We start from the raw sequence: 11,316 nt of genomic DNA on the forward strand, positions 1-11,316 counted from the left end.
AACATCTACCGTTACAGGACGTCCTGTTTCGCCGCCACGCCTTCCAGGTATGCGACCTTAAAAAAGTGAAAAATGATAGTCCGGGCGAATACTTCACGACCCGGATGTCGACGATTGGGGTATCGCTCTGCATAGAGTCTTTGAGCAGCTCTGGCATTACAGCAAGCTTCACCGTAAATTAGGTGAATATCCGCATATTCATGCGACGTATACTGCGTGTTCTCTGTCGTAGTATTAATAACACAATGTTCGAAGGGTCCAATTTCACAAAATCCACTCTCACTAATAATAAATAAACAAAATAATGATTTTAATAAATATTATATTCTCATTTATACATATGTAACATAGTTAGGTACTTAGTCAAATTACTAAGTAATTACTTGTAAGTAACACAAAATAATGTCAGGAGCAGGTAATAATGTACCTTTGTACTATTTAGCGTGTCATTTGACGGTAACAAGAGCAAATTCAATTTAAATCTATTAAATACATGTCTCAGTCCTTTACCCACAAAAGCGGCTATAACTTTTTTTTTTCTATTAGAAACAGTAAGTGTGGCACCTTTCTGAAATCTCTATTAAATGAGCAATTTTTTTATGTAATGTAAAGTTATAGCTCAGTACATTTTTTTGTCACCCGAGATAGTCAAAGTTAGGGAAGAAAATATCAAAAAGTTAAGAATCCAGAAATAGTCCTAATTTTATGATGGTTCCTTAATATATTTTAACTACATTGCATTTGAGTATGGAGAGGCAACTCGTTTGCTCGCCTCATTTGCCTCGCTCGTTTACTCGCTTCGCTCGTCTGCTGCTGCAAATGAGTGCCTCGCTCGCAACGACGCCCTCGCGAGGGCAGAGCTAATGAGGCCCTGGTTTGCTTGCCGCTCTACTCTTGCGCTGCCCTCGTTTGCTTACTCGCTCGCTGGCTGCTCAGCGCGTGCGCTCGTACTTAACGAGTGCTCGTTTGCAACAGCCTCGCGTGTTGCTCGTGAGTTGCGCTAGCTCGGAGTAAACTAACGAGCGAGCGAGGGGCTAAAATGAGGCAAATTCGAACCCTGGTTTTTATGATTTAAAGGTGCCGTCATATATTCAGAATGTATTTTCTTTAGATAACTTTTGAAATATAAACAAAAATTAAATTCCCGTTCCCGGATTCGTAATACTGGGGTTTTAAAATGCGTATATTTGATACCCCTTTTGACAAAATAATTTGATGATTACCCATGATTTTCCCAAGTGACAAATTACCGTAACAATCATGGGCGAAGTAGGGATGTCGGAAAAACATCGATGCATCGAAATATCGATATCGAAAACTCCAAGAGCTGCGTCATCAGATGTTTTCATTGTCCATGCGTCCACGCCATAAACCAGCCCAGTCATGGTGAGTGACTTATAGAGTTAGATTTTTGTACGGCTACAGGACTTTACTTCTCAATTGCCTACTCAGTCCGAAGTAGCACTTGTTAGTAAGAGTGATTCTGCATTGAATTTCACTACTGACATTATTATCGGTGTTAATGCAGGTTCCCAAGTAAAAGAGATTCTCCACTTTCTCGCAATTATAACTGTAAACAAGGACGTGGGTGCAAAGGCGCGAATGCGCTGACTGTTTATATGATGGCAAGAGATAATTAGTTTTGTCCTCGTTCACACGCAGAACAGATGTAGCCCTTATTTGTAACAATAATGCCGATGTCATCGCCACCAAATGTACGCTCTTGCAAAGTATTGTGTCTGAGCAGTTCAGTTCTGCGGCTCTTATTATCTTCTCCAACATCATATTAAAGAAATCACACGAAAGGCAGTCACCTTGTCTGAAACCTCGACTGGTATCAAACGGCTCGGAGAGCTCTTCCTCAACTCTCACAGAGCTGGTGGCATTGCTCAACGTTATTATTTTCACGGCGATTCACGGTTTTGCGAATATGAGTTCTATGGTGGATTTGGCAGATCTGAAGCCACACTAGTAAGCCGCAATCAGTTCGTTGACGGAGGGCTTCAGGTAGGCGGGGGTCGCCTCTCTTGTGGATCTTGCCATCGTACTTGAATAGCTCGGCCGACATCGGTCACTAGGTCGCCATGATTGCTCCTACAGGAGTCTTGAAACCTTCCGTAAGTCGCTCAACTTTCTGCTAAAAATTTCGGGTGTTTTTTCTGTCACTCACGTATTTCGACCTCTCTCTTCTTATTGAGGCAAATACGTCTACACCTTTTCCAATTCTACTTCGGATATCGTAAAATGTACTTCAGATTAGTTTACTGTACTTCCGAAACCGAAAAATATACTTCAGACTAGTCAATGGTACTTCAGAAACCGTAAAATATACTTCAGTTTAGTCAATTGTACTTCAGAAACCGTAAAATGTACTTCAGATTAGTCAATTGTACTTCAGAAGCCGTAAAACATACTTCAGATTAGTCAAACGTACTTCAGAAACCGTTAATTGGACTTCGTATTAGTCAATTGTACTTCAGAAACCAAAAAATGATCTTCAGACTTTCAGAAACGAAAAAATGTACTTCAGATTTGTAAATTGTACTTCAGAAACATATAACATTTTCGCCAAGAAATGCACTTAGCACAAATTAGCGCTCAACCATGAATATCAAGTAGATTGCAAGCAATTTTATGCAAAGTATGTATGTATGTACGTATTATATGTAAATAAATCGCATTAGATATAGCATTATGCTTACACTATATATATACATATCTATATATGTATATACATACATACATTCGATTGCGATTTTTTGCAATTAAAGCAATTGTTATGTAGTTTTAACTAATAGAACGTATATATTTTGTAAAAAGGAGGTCCAGGATAATTCCGTTTTTTAGATCAGCATGAAGCGAAAGGCTATATCGATTGCTGAGTGGAAGATCGAGCTATCTCGACAGGCAGTTCGAAAATGCCCTATCTCAAAAAACTTTTCAAGAACGCCCTATATACATACATATATTTGACACGTAAAGTTAAAAGGGACCTACGGTCAGAAAAGATCGGTTTTCACTTTTTCATCGACTCATATAGTAAACGGGCCGCTTTTTCCAATGCAATAAACCGCAGCTTTCTAGCTGCATTAGTTTCTTCACAATTTCACTTCAAAGTTAGGTACTTTCAAAAAAAATCAAATCTGACAAACTATTCTGAAATTAATCAAATACGATTGAAACTCGTTACCCGGGGGTTTTCGGGGTCGCTAATAACGTACCCGATGTTAGTTTTTCATAATTCAAAATGGCGGATCCAATATCCATTTTTGAGTTTCACATGCATCCGAACAAATTTTAAATTTTTTCCGCCATATTGGATCCGCCATTTTGAATTTTTAAAAACAAACATCGGATTCGTAATCTGCGAAACCAAAAACGCCCGAGTAACGAGTTTCAAGCGATTCCGATCAATTTTTAAAAAATTCATCCGCCATATTGGATCCGCCATTTTGAATTTTAGAAAACTAACATCGGATTTGTAATCAGCGACCTCGGAAACCCCCGAGTAACGATTTTCAATCCATTAAAACGTTCAGAAGCATCAAAATCAACTTGGTAAACTTCAAAGTCGTTTTTCTCGAAATCTTTTTTTCTGAACGTAGGTCCCTTTTAACTTTATGTGTCACATATGTATTTACATAGTTCTCCTTTTGTCCTGCAAACATCTTTGTCATAAAGTTTGCTCGAGGGGTTATCACTTTCGGAGAAATAATTACTGGTTATATCAATATTCTCAAAAGAGAAGGATTTGGGGCAAAGTCCCTACATTGGAAGAAGTGAACTGTAATGTTAAATGGATTGTAGAGGACTACTTTAACACCTGAAGAACATTAACAAAAGTGGTTTCTGAAGTACATTCTTCGGTTTCTGAAGTACATTTTTCGATTTCTGAAGTACAATTTACGAATCTGAAGTACATTTTTCGGTCTCTGAAGAACATTTTACGGCTTCTGAAGTACAATTGATTAATCTGAAGTACATTTTTCGGTTTCTTGGAGTCAATTGACTAATCTGAAGTCAAATTAACGGTTTCTGAAATACGTTTGACTAATATGAAGTACATTTGATGATTTCTGAAATATATTTGACGCTTCCCCAAGTACTATTAGAAGAGGTGTAGCTTCCCTCTTCAGTTCCTATAACGGTTCCACATGGCTCCCGTTGCGCCTGATCGCAGCGTGGTCCTGTAGACGGAAGAGCGATTTTAATTTACCAAGCATATCATGGAAAATCGTACGTTTCAACTAAAGAAAGGTCTTTGCTACAATCAGACTTAAACAGCATGGCTTACTGGTGCAAAGTAAATATTATGCCTGGTCGGCGAAAATCCTCCTTGATACGCCCTCCAAGCGGGTGCCGACTGGGCAATGGGCATCGCTGCTTGCACCGCTGCGGCAGGACAGGCTTGCTCTTCTGCCGCAGTGGTGCAAGCAGGCGGGGCCTAGCAAAGGCCGAGGTATAAACTCTTCTGCCGTGTCTAGTCGCGGGCCGGATGGGCTCGCTCTAGGGAGGCTGGGGTGGGTATACTGAGGCCATTTCGAGGGGCTACCTGGCGGTAGGTATAAAACGCCCCCTAATCCAGGGTGTCATGCGTCACCGTGCCCATTGGATGGTTTGCAGTCAGAGGGTTTTTCCGACTGTATTCTAACGGCGCCTCCCGGATACCTGTTCGCCTCCAGGAGTAACGGTGGACTTGATGCGGCATGGGGCTCTGCTGTGGTCGAGCGTTTTTTCCCCTTTCCCTTTTTCCGGCCGCCGAAAGGCTTCTGCTTAGTAGGCGGCCAAAGAACCAGATGAATATGAAAGTGAATAAAGAAGACTCGGAACCCTGCACGAGTAGTGCCGCCACTGGACATGGCGAAGTGAAGTCCAACAAACACACCATCTCGGGAACCGAGTCGACGGCGCCGAGGACAGGGCCTACACGGCCCAATAAGATTCGGTCCTCCGCAGAATCTGGAGGGAACGCTAAGCCCCCAGAGGGAAAGCTTACCTTAGCGATACTGGCAGAACTGTACCCCTCGAGGGAAAGCCGAGGCTGGTAGGGAAACTGTGGAATGCCCCTCCTTCCCTAAGGTCATTAAAAGACTGGGGGTCATTCCACATGACCAGCTGATGGAGGAGCAAAAGTCTCCCTCAAGTGGGCGATGGAAGTCTTCGCCGCCAGCGATAAGCGGTCCTCCGGGCGGTAAGGACAAACCATCCACTGAGGCGAACCCACGGAAGGACCTTGGCAAAAAGAGACAACGATCTCAGGAAAACACCGCGAGTGGATCCAAAAGGCATAGGACTTCCTCTCCTTCTAACCGTCCGCCCATGGCCGTGTCCACCACGAAGCCATTCAGCGAGGCCGCCAAAGAGCATCTCACGCTGGCGGTGCTGGGCAAGGGCCATCCGGACGGCCACATTACCACGGACAATTGGAAGTCCGTGCTGATGGGTCTATGCAGTGTCTATAAGGGGATACTCCAGAAGTATCCCGGCCCTGCACCATTCGTCCGTGATGCTTGGTTCATCAGGGGCGGGTAAAGCTGGTGGCGTGTGCAGAAGAACGCGCGGTCCGGCTTTACAAGGAAGCGATCTCCACGGTTGGACAGCTGTGGAATGGGGCAGACTTAGTTGCCGTTCATAGGGATGAAATCCCTAACAGGCCGCGAGCCTGGGCCTGGGTCCAAGCTGAACCATCGAATCCGGAGGAGGTTATAGAATTTAAGCGACTGGGCAACGAAGGACTGCCCACAAGCGATTGGAGGATAGTCCGAGTTGGCGAGACCAAGGGAAGCAGCGTTTTGTTGGCTTTGTCATCAACCTTCCTTCCCAGTTCTCGAGGGTTGTGGTGGGGTAATAAGCTATGGCTTTTACTCCATCACAGTAAAAATCCACCGGAAAACGGACCAACAAGGGGAGGAGGTGGGCAACGCCTCGAGCGGACCCGCTTCTCTCGATAACTATACTGACGAAGGGGCCAACAAAATAGGCAACGCCTCGAGCGGACCTGGCGCCTTCGAGTCGGCTTCGGTGGCAGACAGAGCGGGATCCACAGGAAACACCACCAAAATTAATAAACGTATTTCTTGGTAAAGAATTGTTGGAACCATCAATTTTGAATAAGCTTATTATTTACTGATTTATCGAAGATTTTGTACTTCTCTAAATTACCGTTATGTGGGATGTGGGCGTGGTTATTTTCCGGTTTTAAAAATTTTCAGCCATTTGGTATGCTGTACCAAGGCCAACAACTGTGCCAAGTTTGGAAGAAATTGGTGCGGCGGTTACCAAGATATACACATTAGGGATGTTGCGAATGTGGAATTTTAGACATCCGCGGATGCCAATGCGGATGCGGATGTTTAAAAGCTAATATCCGCGGATGCGAATGCGGATGTCAAATATTTTTAAGAAATTGTGGTGAGTATATTAGGGGATTTAGGTAAATAAAAAATGGAAAAGTTATTAATTTTTAATAATATTTTTTTATTTAGTACTTCAATTAAAGAATTGGAACATTGTATTTAAGAAAGAGTAATTTTGCTGCCTTTTCGGGTTACAGCCTGTTTCCTAACGAGTCGTAAATCAAACCTGCGCCACCTGGTTTGAAAAATGTACAGTTACAACGAAGTTATGACTAGATGACTATGGCAAATAAATTATTTTCTAGGAATGAAAATTTCGAAGAAAATACTGTTTTGAAAGTCTTGGCTGCCGGCAGAATTAATTTAAAATCTTGTTATTTTGTTAAAAAAGTACCCCGTTTTTAATAATAATTTGAATTATGGAATCACGGACGATAAAGGTCTCAGATTTGCTTAGTTCCCGGGTAACTTCTTGGAAAGGTTCTCTATAATGAATACCTTGTAATTAGTTTTTTTTTATTAGTTAGCTGAACTCGGCTTTTCCTAGTTGCAGGCAGTCACAATTAATTACTCACCGCTGTCGATACCATAAGCCATCAAATCCCTTTCGTTGCTCCATTCCATGCGCTCAATGTGTTGTGATATTTTTTTTTGAGGCGAATGAACGCAAATTTTCAACATATGTATCGTTAATACTATTTCACATTGTCGCTGAAATGCAAAAAACCACAACTAACTAAATTTTTGTATTGCCTAAAACGATGTGGAAAAAACTAGCGATGCATCCAATTTTTTCAACAGACCTTTGACAAATAATATTCGATAGTTACATAATTCTTACCTAATTAAAGGTAATCTTTTAACGCGCAAATAGGTGACTCTTTTTATAGCCAGCGTTGAACATTTCCGCTGGAAATACTCTTTGACTTTAAATTACGAAAGAAGGTCGAGGTAGGGGACAGTCTTAACGTAGCATCTCCACAGGCAAAAAAATGTTGGCTAAAATTTTTTGTTTGCCAGATATACGTTTTACCAGTGCACTTGCACAACATTCGTATTCGCAAAAGCTCCGCATTGATTATTGCGAATGCGAATGCGAATGCGAATGTTAAAATTTATGCGGAAGTTCCGCGGTGGTGAATGCGAATGCGAATATTCGCAACAACCCTGATACACATGTAACCATAAGTGGACGTGGCTACGCCCATTTTCCAAAAATTTATAATATTATTATTTTTCGACTAAAATTTATTGTAAATATCAATTTTGAGTGAATAATCTTTAGTAGTTACTAAAATATCGCAGTTTTCGTATATCTGAAAATTACCGTTATATGGGAAGTGGGCGTGGTTACAGTCCTACAACCTACATACCAAATTTCGTTGAGATATCTCAATTTTTGCTCGAGTTATCGTGTACACGGACAGACAGACATGGCTTAATCGACTTCTCTATTCATTCTGAGCATTTATGTATACATTTGTCTATATCTATCTCGATTCGTTTTGGCTGTTACAAACAACTGTTATGTGAACAAAGTGCACAAGTGCGCTCGGGCAAGTGTAGGAAGATTAATAAGTTTTAATCGGCTCATATAAGGCGGAAGGTTATATTGAGAATCCCAACGGAAATTTCTTAAAACAAAAAGTAGGAATTGTTTTTGAATTGATTCTATCTTGTCTGAGTAAATTTGATACCTAGGATTCCAAACCACCGAACCGTATTCCAGAATCGGTCTAACTAATGTTGTAAACAGGGCTTTAGTGATATGAGGATCACAAAGTTCTTTTGACCATCGTTTGACAAATGCAAGTACACCTTTAGCCTCGTTGACTGTCACATTAATGTGAAGATTAAAATAAAGCTTAGGATCCATTGTGATACCAAGGTACACAAAACTGTATACCTGTTCCAGGTTATGGTTACCTATTGTATAAGAAGCGAGAAGCACATTACTTAACATTTCTTAAGATTTAGAGGCATAAGATTTACTTTACAACAGTAAACCATGCTGTTTAAGTCTGATTGTAGTTAAGACCTTTCTTTAATTGAAACGTACGATGTTCCATGATATGGTTGGTAAATTAAAATCACTCTTCAACAAAGCGACATACGCGAGCAGTGGGACCACATTTCCCGCTAATTACAGGTACGATAAGGAGTGTCAAGAAGCTGCAGATAAAAAAGGTGCCGCTACAGTACCACGCTGCGATCGGGAGCAACGCGAGAGCCATGTGGAACCGTTATAGGAACTGAAGATGGAAGCTAGACGTATTTGCCTCTAAAAGAAGAGAGAGGTCGAAAAACGTGAGTGCGAAGAGCTTGAAAAGCTGGCCGACAGAAAAACCACCCGAAATTTTTAGCAGAGAGTAGAGTGACTTACGGAAGGTTGCAGGACTCCTGTAGGAGCAACCATGGCGACCTAGTGACCGATGTCCAGAACGTACTCAAATTGTGGAGGGAACACTTTTCGCCCCTTTTGAATGCCAGCAGCACTGAAAGAAGTGGAGGAGACGAACCCGAGCCCCCAGTCGATGACGATGGAGTCGATATCCCAGCTATGACGAGGTACGAATAGCATTATGCTGATGAAAAGTAACAAAGGAGCTTACGGCCTGTCGGCCGAGCGATTCAAGTACGATGGCAAGATCCACAAGAGAGGCGACCCCGCCATGCGTGCCAACTATTTTATCGAGCGTGTTGTGTGAAGGACTGAAGCTCTCTGTCAACGAACTGATTGCACCTTACCAGTGTGGCCTCAGTCTGCCAAATCCACCATAGATCTTGTATTCGCAATACGCCAAAACTTGGAAAAGATACGTGAGATATTTGTCGATTTCAAATCCGCTTTCTGCAGCACGAAAAGGAGTTGTCTTTATTTCGTGATGTCTCAATTTAGTATCCCCGCGAAACTAATAAGGCTGTGTAAAATGACGTTGAGCGATACAAGCTCCATCAGAATTGAGGAGGACCTCTCCTAGCCTTTTGATTACAGTCGAGGTTTCAGACAAGGTGACTTCCTTTGGTGTGATTTCTTCATTGGTATGTTGGAAAAGATAATAAGAGTCACAGAACTGAACCGCTCAGGCGCAATACTTTCCAAGAGCGTACAATTGCTGGCGTATGCCGACGACATCGACATTATTGTTACAAATAAGGTCTACGTCTGCTACAAATAAAGGCTACGTCTGTTCTAAAAGTATTCAACGCGGGTCGCGATGGTGGAAGAGGAAGACCCACTGGATAAGGTCTTGGCCTAAATCGCGTAGGCGGTTATAGCGCCAAATAAGAAGAAGAAGAAGAAAATATTTGTGCATCCCAAATGCATTTGCTCAAGGGAGGAATGGTCTAGAACCATCAGTAATGTATGTCTTGTCTGACAAAATATTCAGTTGGTTATTTTTATGTAACCTGCGGACTTTAGGTTTCACAAATTGGACAGATATGAACATTGTACTTTCTCTTAAAACAAAACCATTTGTGTAAATCCTTTTTGGGTACCCACACTGTAAAGTTAAAGTTTGCCGATTCTCAAGTCCAGCTTCAATATTTTTTTATCTTTACTTTTGCTTTCAGTTTATTTGTTTATTTTAAACTCATCCCACATCACTTTAACGGAAACACCACTTTTTAGTTTTTTCAGAATACTGGTAAGTCAAACAAAGGCAAAAATTCAAATTTTGTGTGTGTGGCATGCATAAACAAAGAATATTGCAGGTATTGAGGTTAAATTGTTTTGAAGTTGCATTTATAAAGGTTACTATGTTTTAGTCTAGAGACTTGCATTAATCAAGGAATTGCACGTATTGAGGGTTGCGGTTATCGTGTAGATAGATAGATAGTTGGTTGGGTATGGCGCTGCGACCAGTAGGTCTATTGTGCCCCTAGCTCATCACAACACATCAACCAGCCCCAGAGTGTCTATAAATTTCATAATAGACCCCGGGGACAGTGAGTGTATGTGCTCCTCTCTTGGCCAGACGTGCCCTATGCTCCTATACCTCCTGCGTGCTACGGCCTCACACTCCATAAGGAGGTGTAGAGGAATCTCCTGGCCCGTCATAAAACCTGTAATAATTCTTAGTTTCTCTTTTGGGAGATCCATGAGAAGCCTGTATCTTGACAGATTGTGACCTCCTAATAAGCTTTTCGCCAGACGTTGGCCCATGGTGCCAAGCCAGAGGGGCTCCCTCAGTTTGCTGTTGTCCCTTCTGAGCATTTCCTTTATGGTGTTGGGTCCTACTGCCAGAAAGGGCTCAGGTCCTATCGGGGTCGAGGAAGCGGCCATTCTGGCCAGATGGTCAGCTTCCTCATTTCCTGCAACCCCCATGTGCCCTGGTACCCACATTAGTTGGATATCGTTGACCTCCGCCAGAGCATTGAGCCTCTCGACACACTCCCAAACCAAGGAGGACTTGATCTCGAATGAAGAGGGGGCCCAAAGTGCCACCTGGCTATCACTTAGTATAAGTATCCTTTCGTTCCCATAGTTTCTACGAATGTTGATCTCAGCGCACATACTGATGGCGTAGACCTCCGCTTGAAAGATGCTAGGGAAAGTTCCCAGGGGCACCGAAAGCTTCAGCCTAGGGCCGTACACGCCTGCTCCAATCCCCGCGGGTGTTTTACAGCCGTCAGTGTACCACTGTATTGTGCTCGCCTGTATGGTGCCTCAATGTTAGGTGCCTTATCTACCAGCCATGCTGCGGCCCGCTCATCCTTGCAGTCCACAAGGAGCATGCCTGACCTAAAAAATACCCCACAAAAGACCAGTGCGTGCTTCCACCCTTTAAGGACCTCATCCATGATGGCGTCCTGGAGTTTGGTTAGGTCCTCAGGGCTTAGGGCAGCAGCAGGGTAATCGCAGGGCACCCATATGCCTTTAAGAGCATCCGAATAGCTAGGCTGCTTAGTGATTCCCTCCTGTGGCTGACACTGGCCCGCGGACCCATCCAAGCCC

Source organism: Rhagoletis pomonella, unplaced genomic scaffold (genome assembly GCF_013731165.1).
Source record: "Rhagoletis pomonella isolate Grant_MI unplaced genomic scaffold, Rhpom_1.0 Rhpom_scaffold_00009, whole genome shotgun sequence".
NCBI lineage: Eukaryota > Metazoa > Arthropoda > Insecta > Diptera > Tephritidae > Rhagoletis > Rhagoletis pomonella.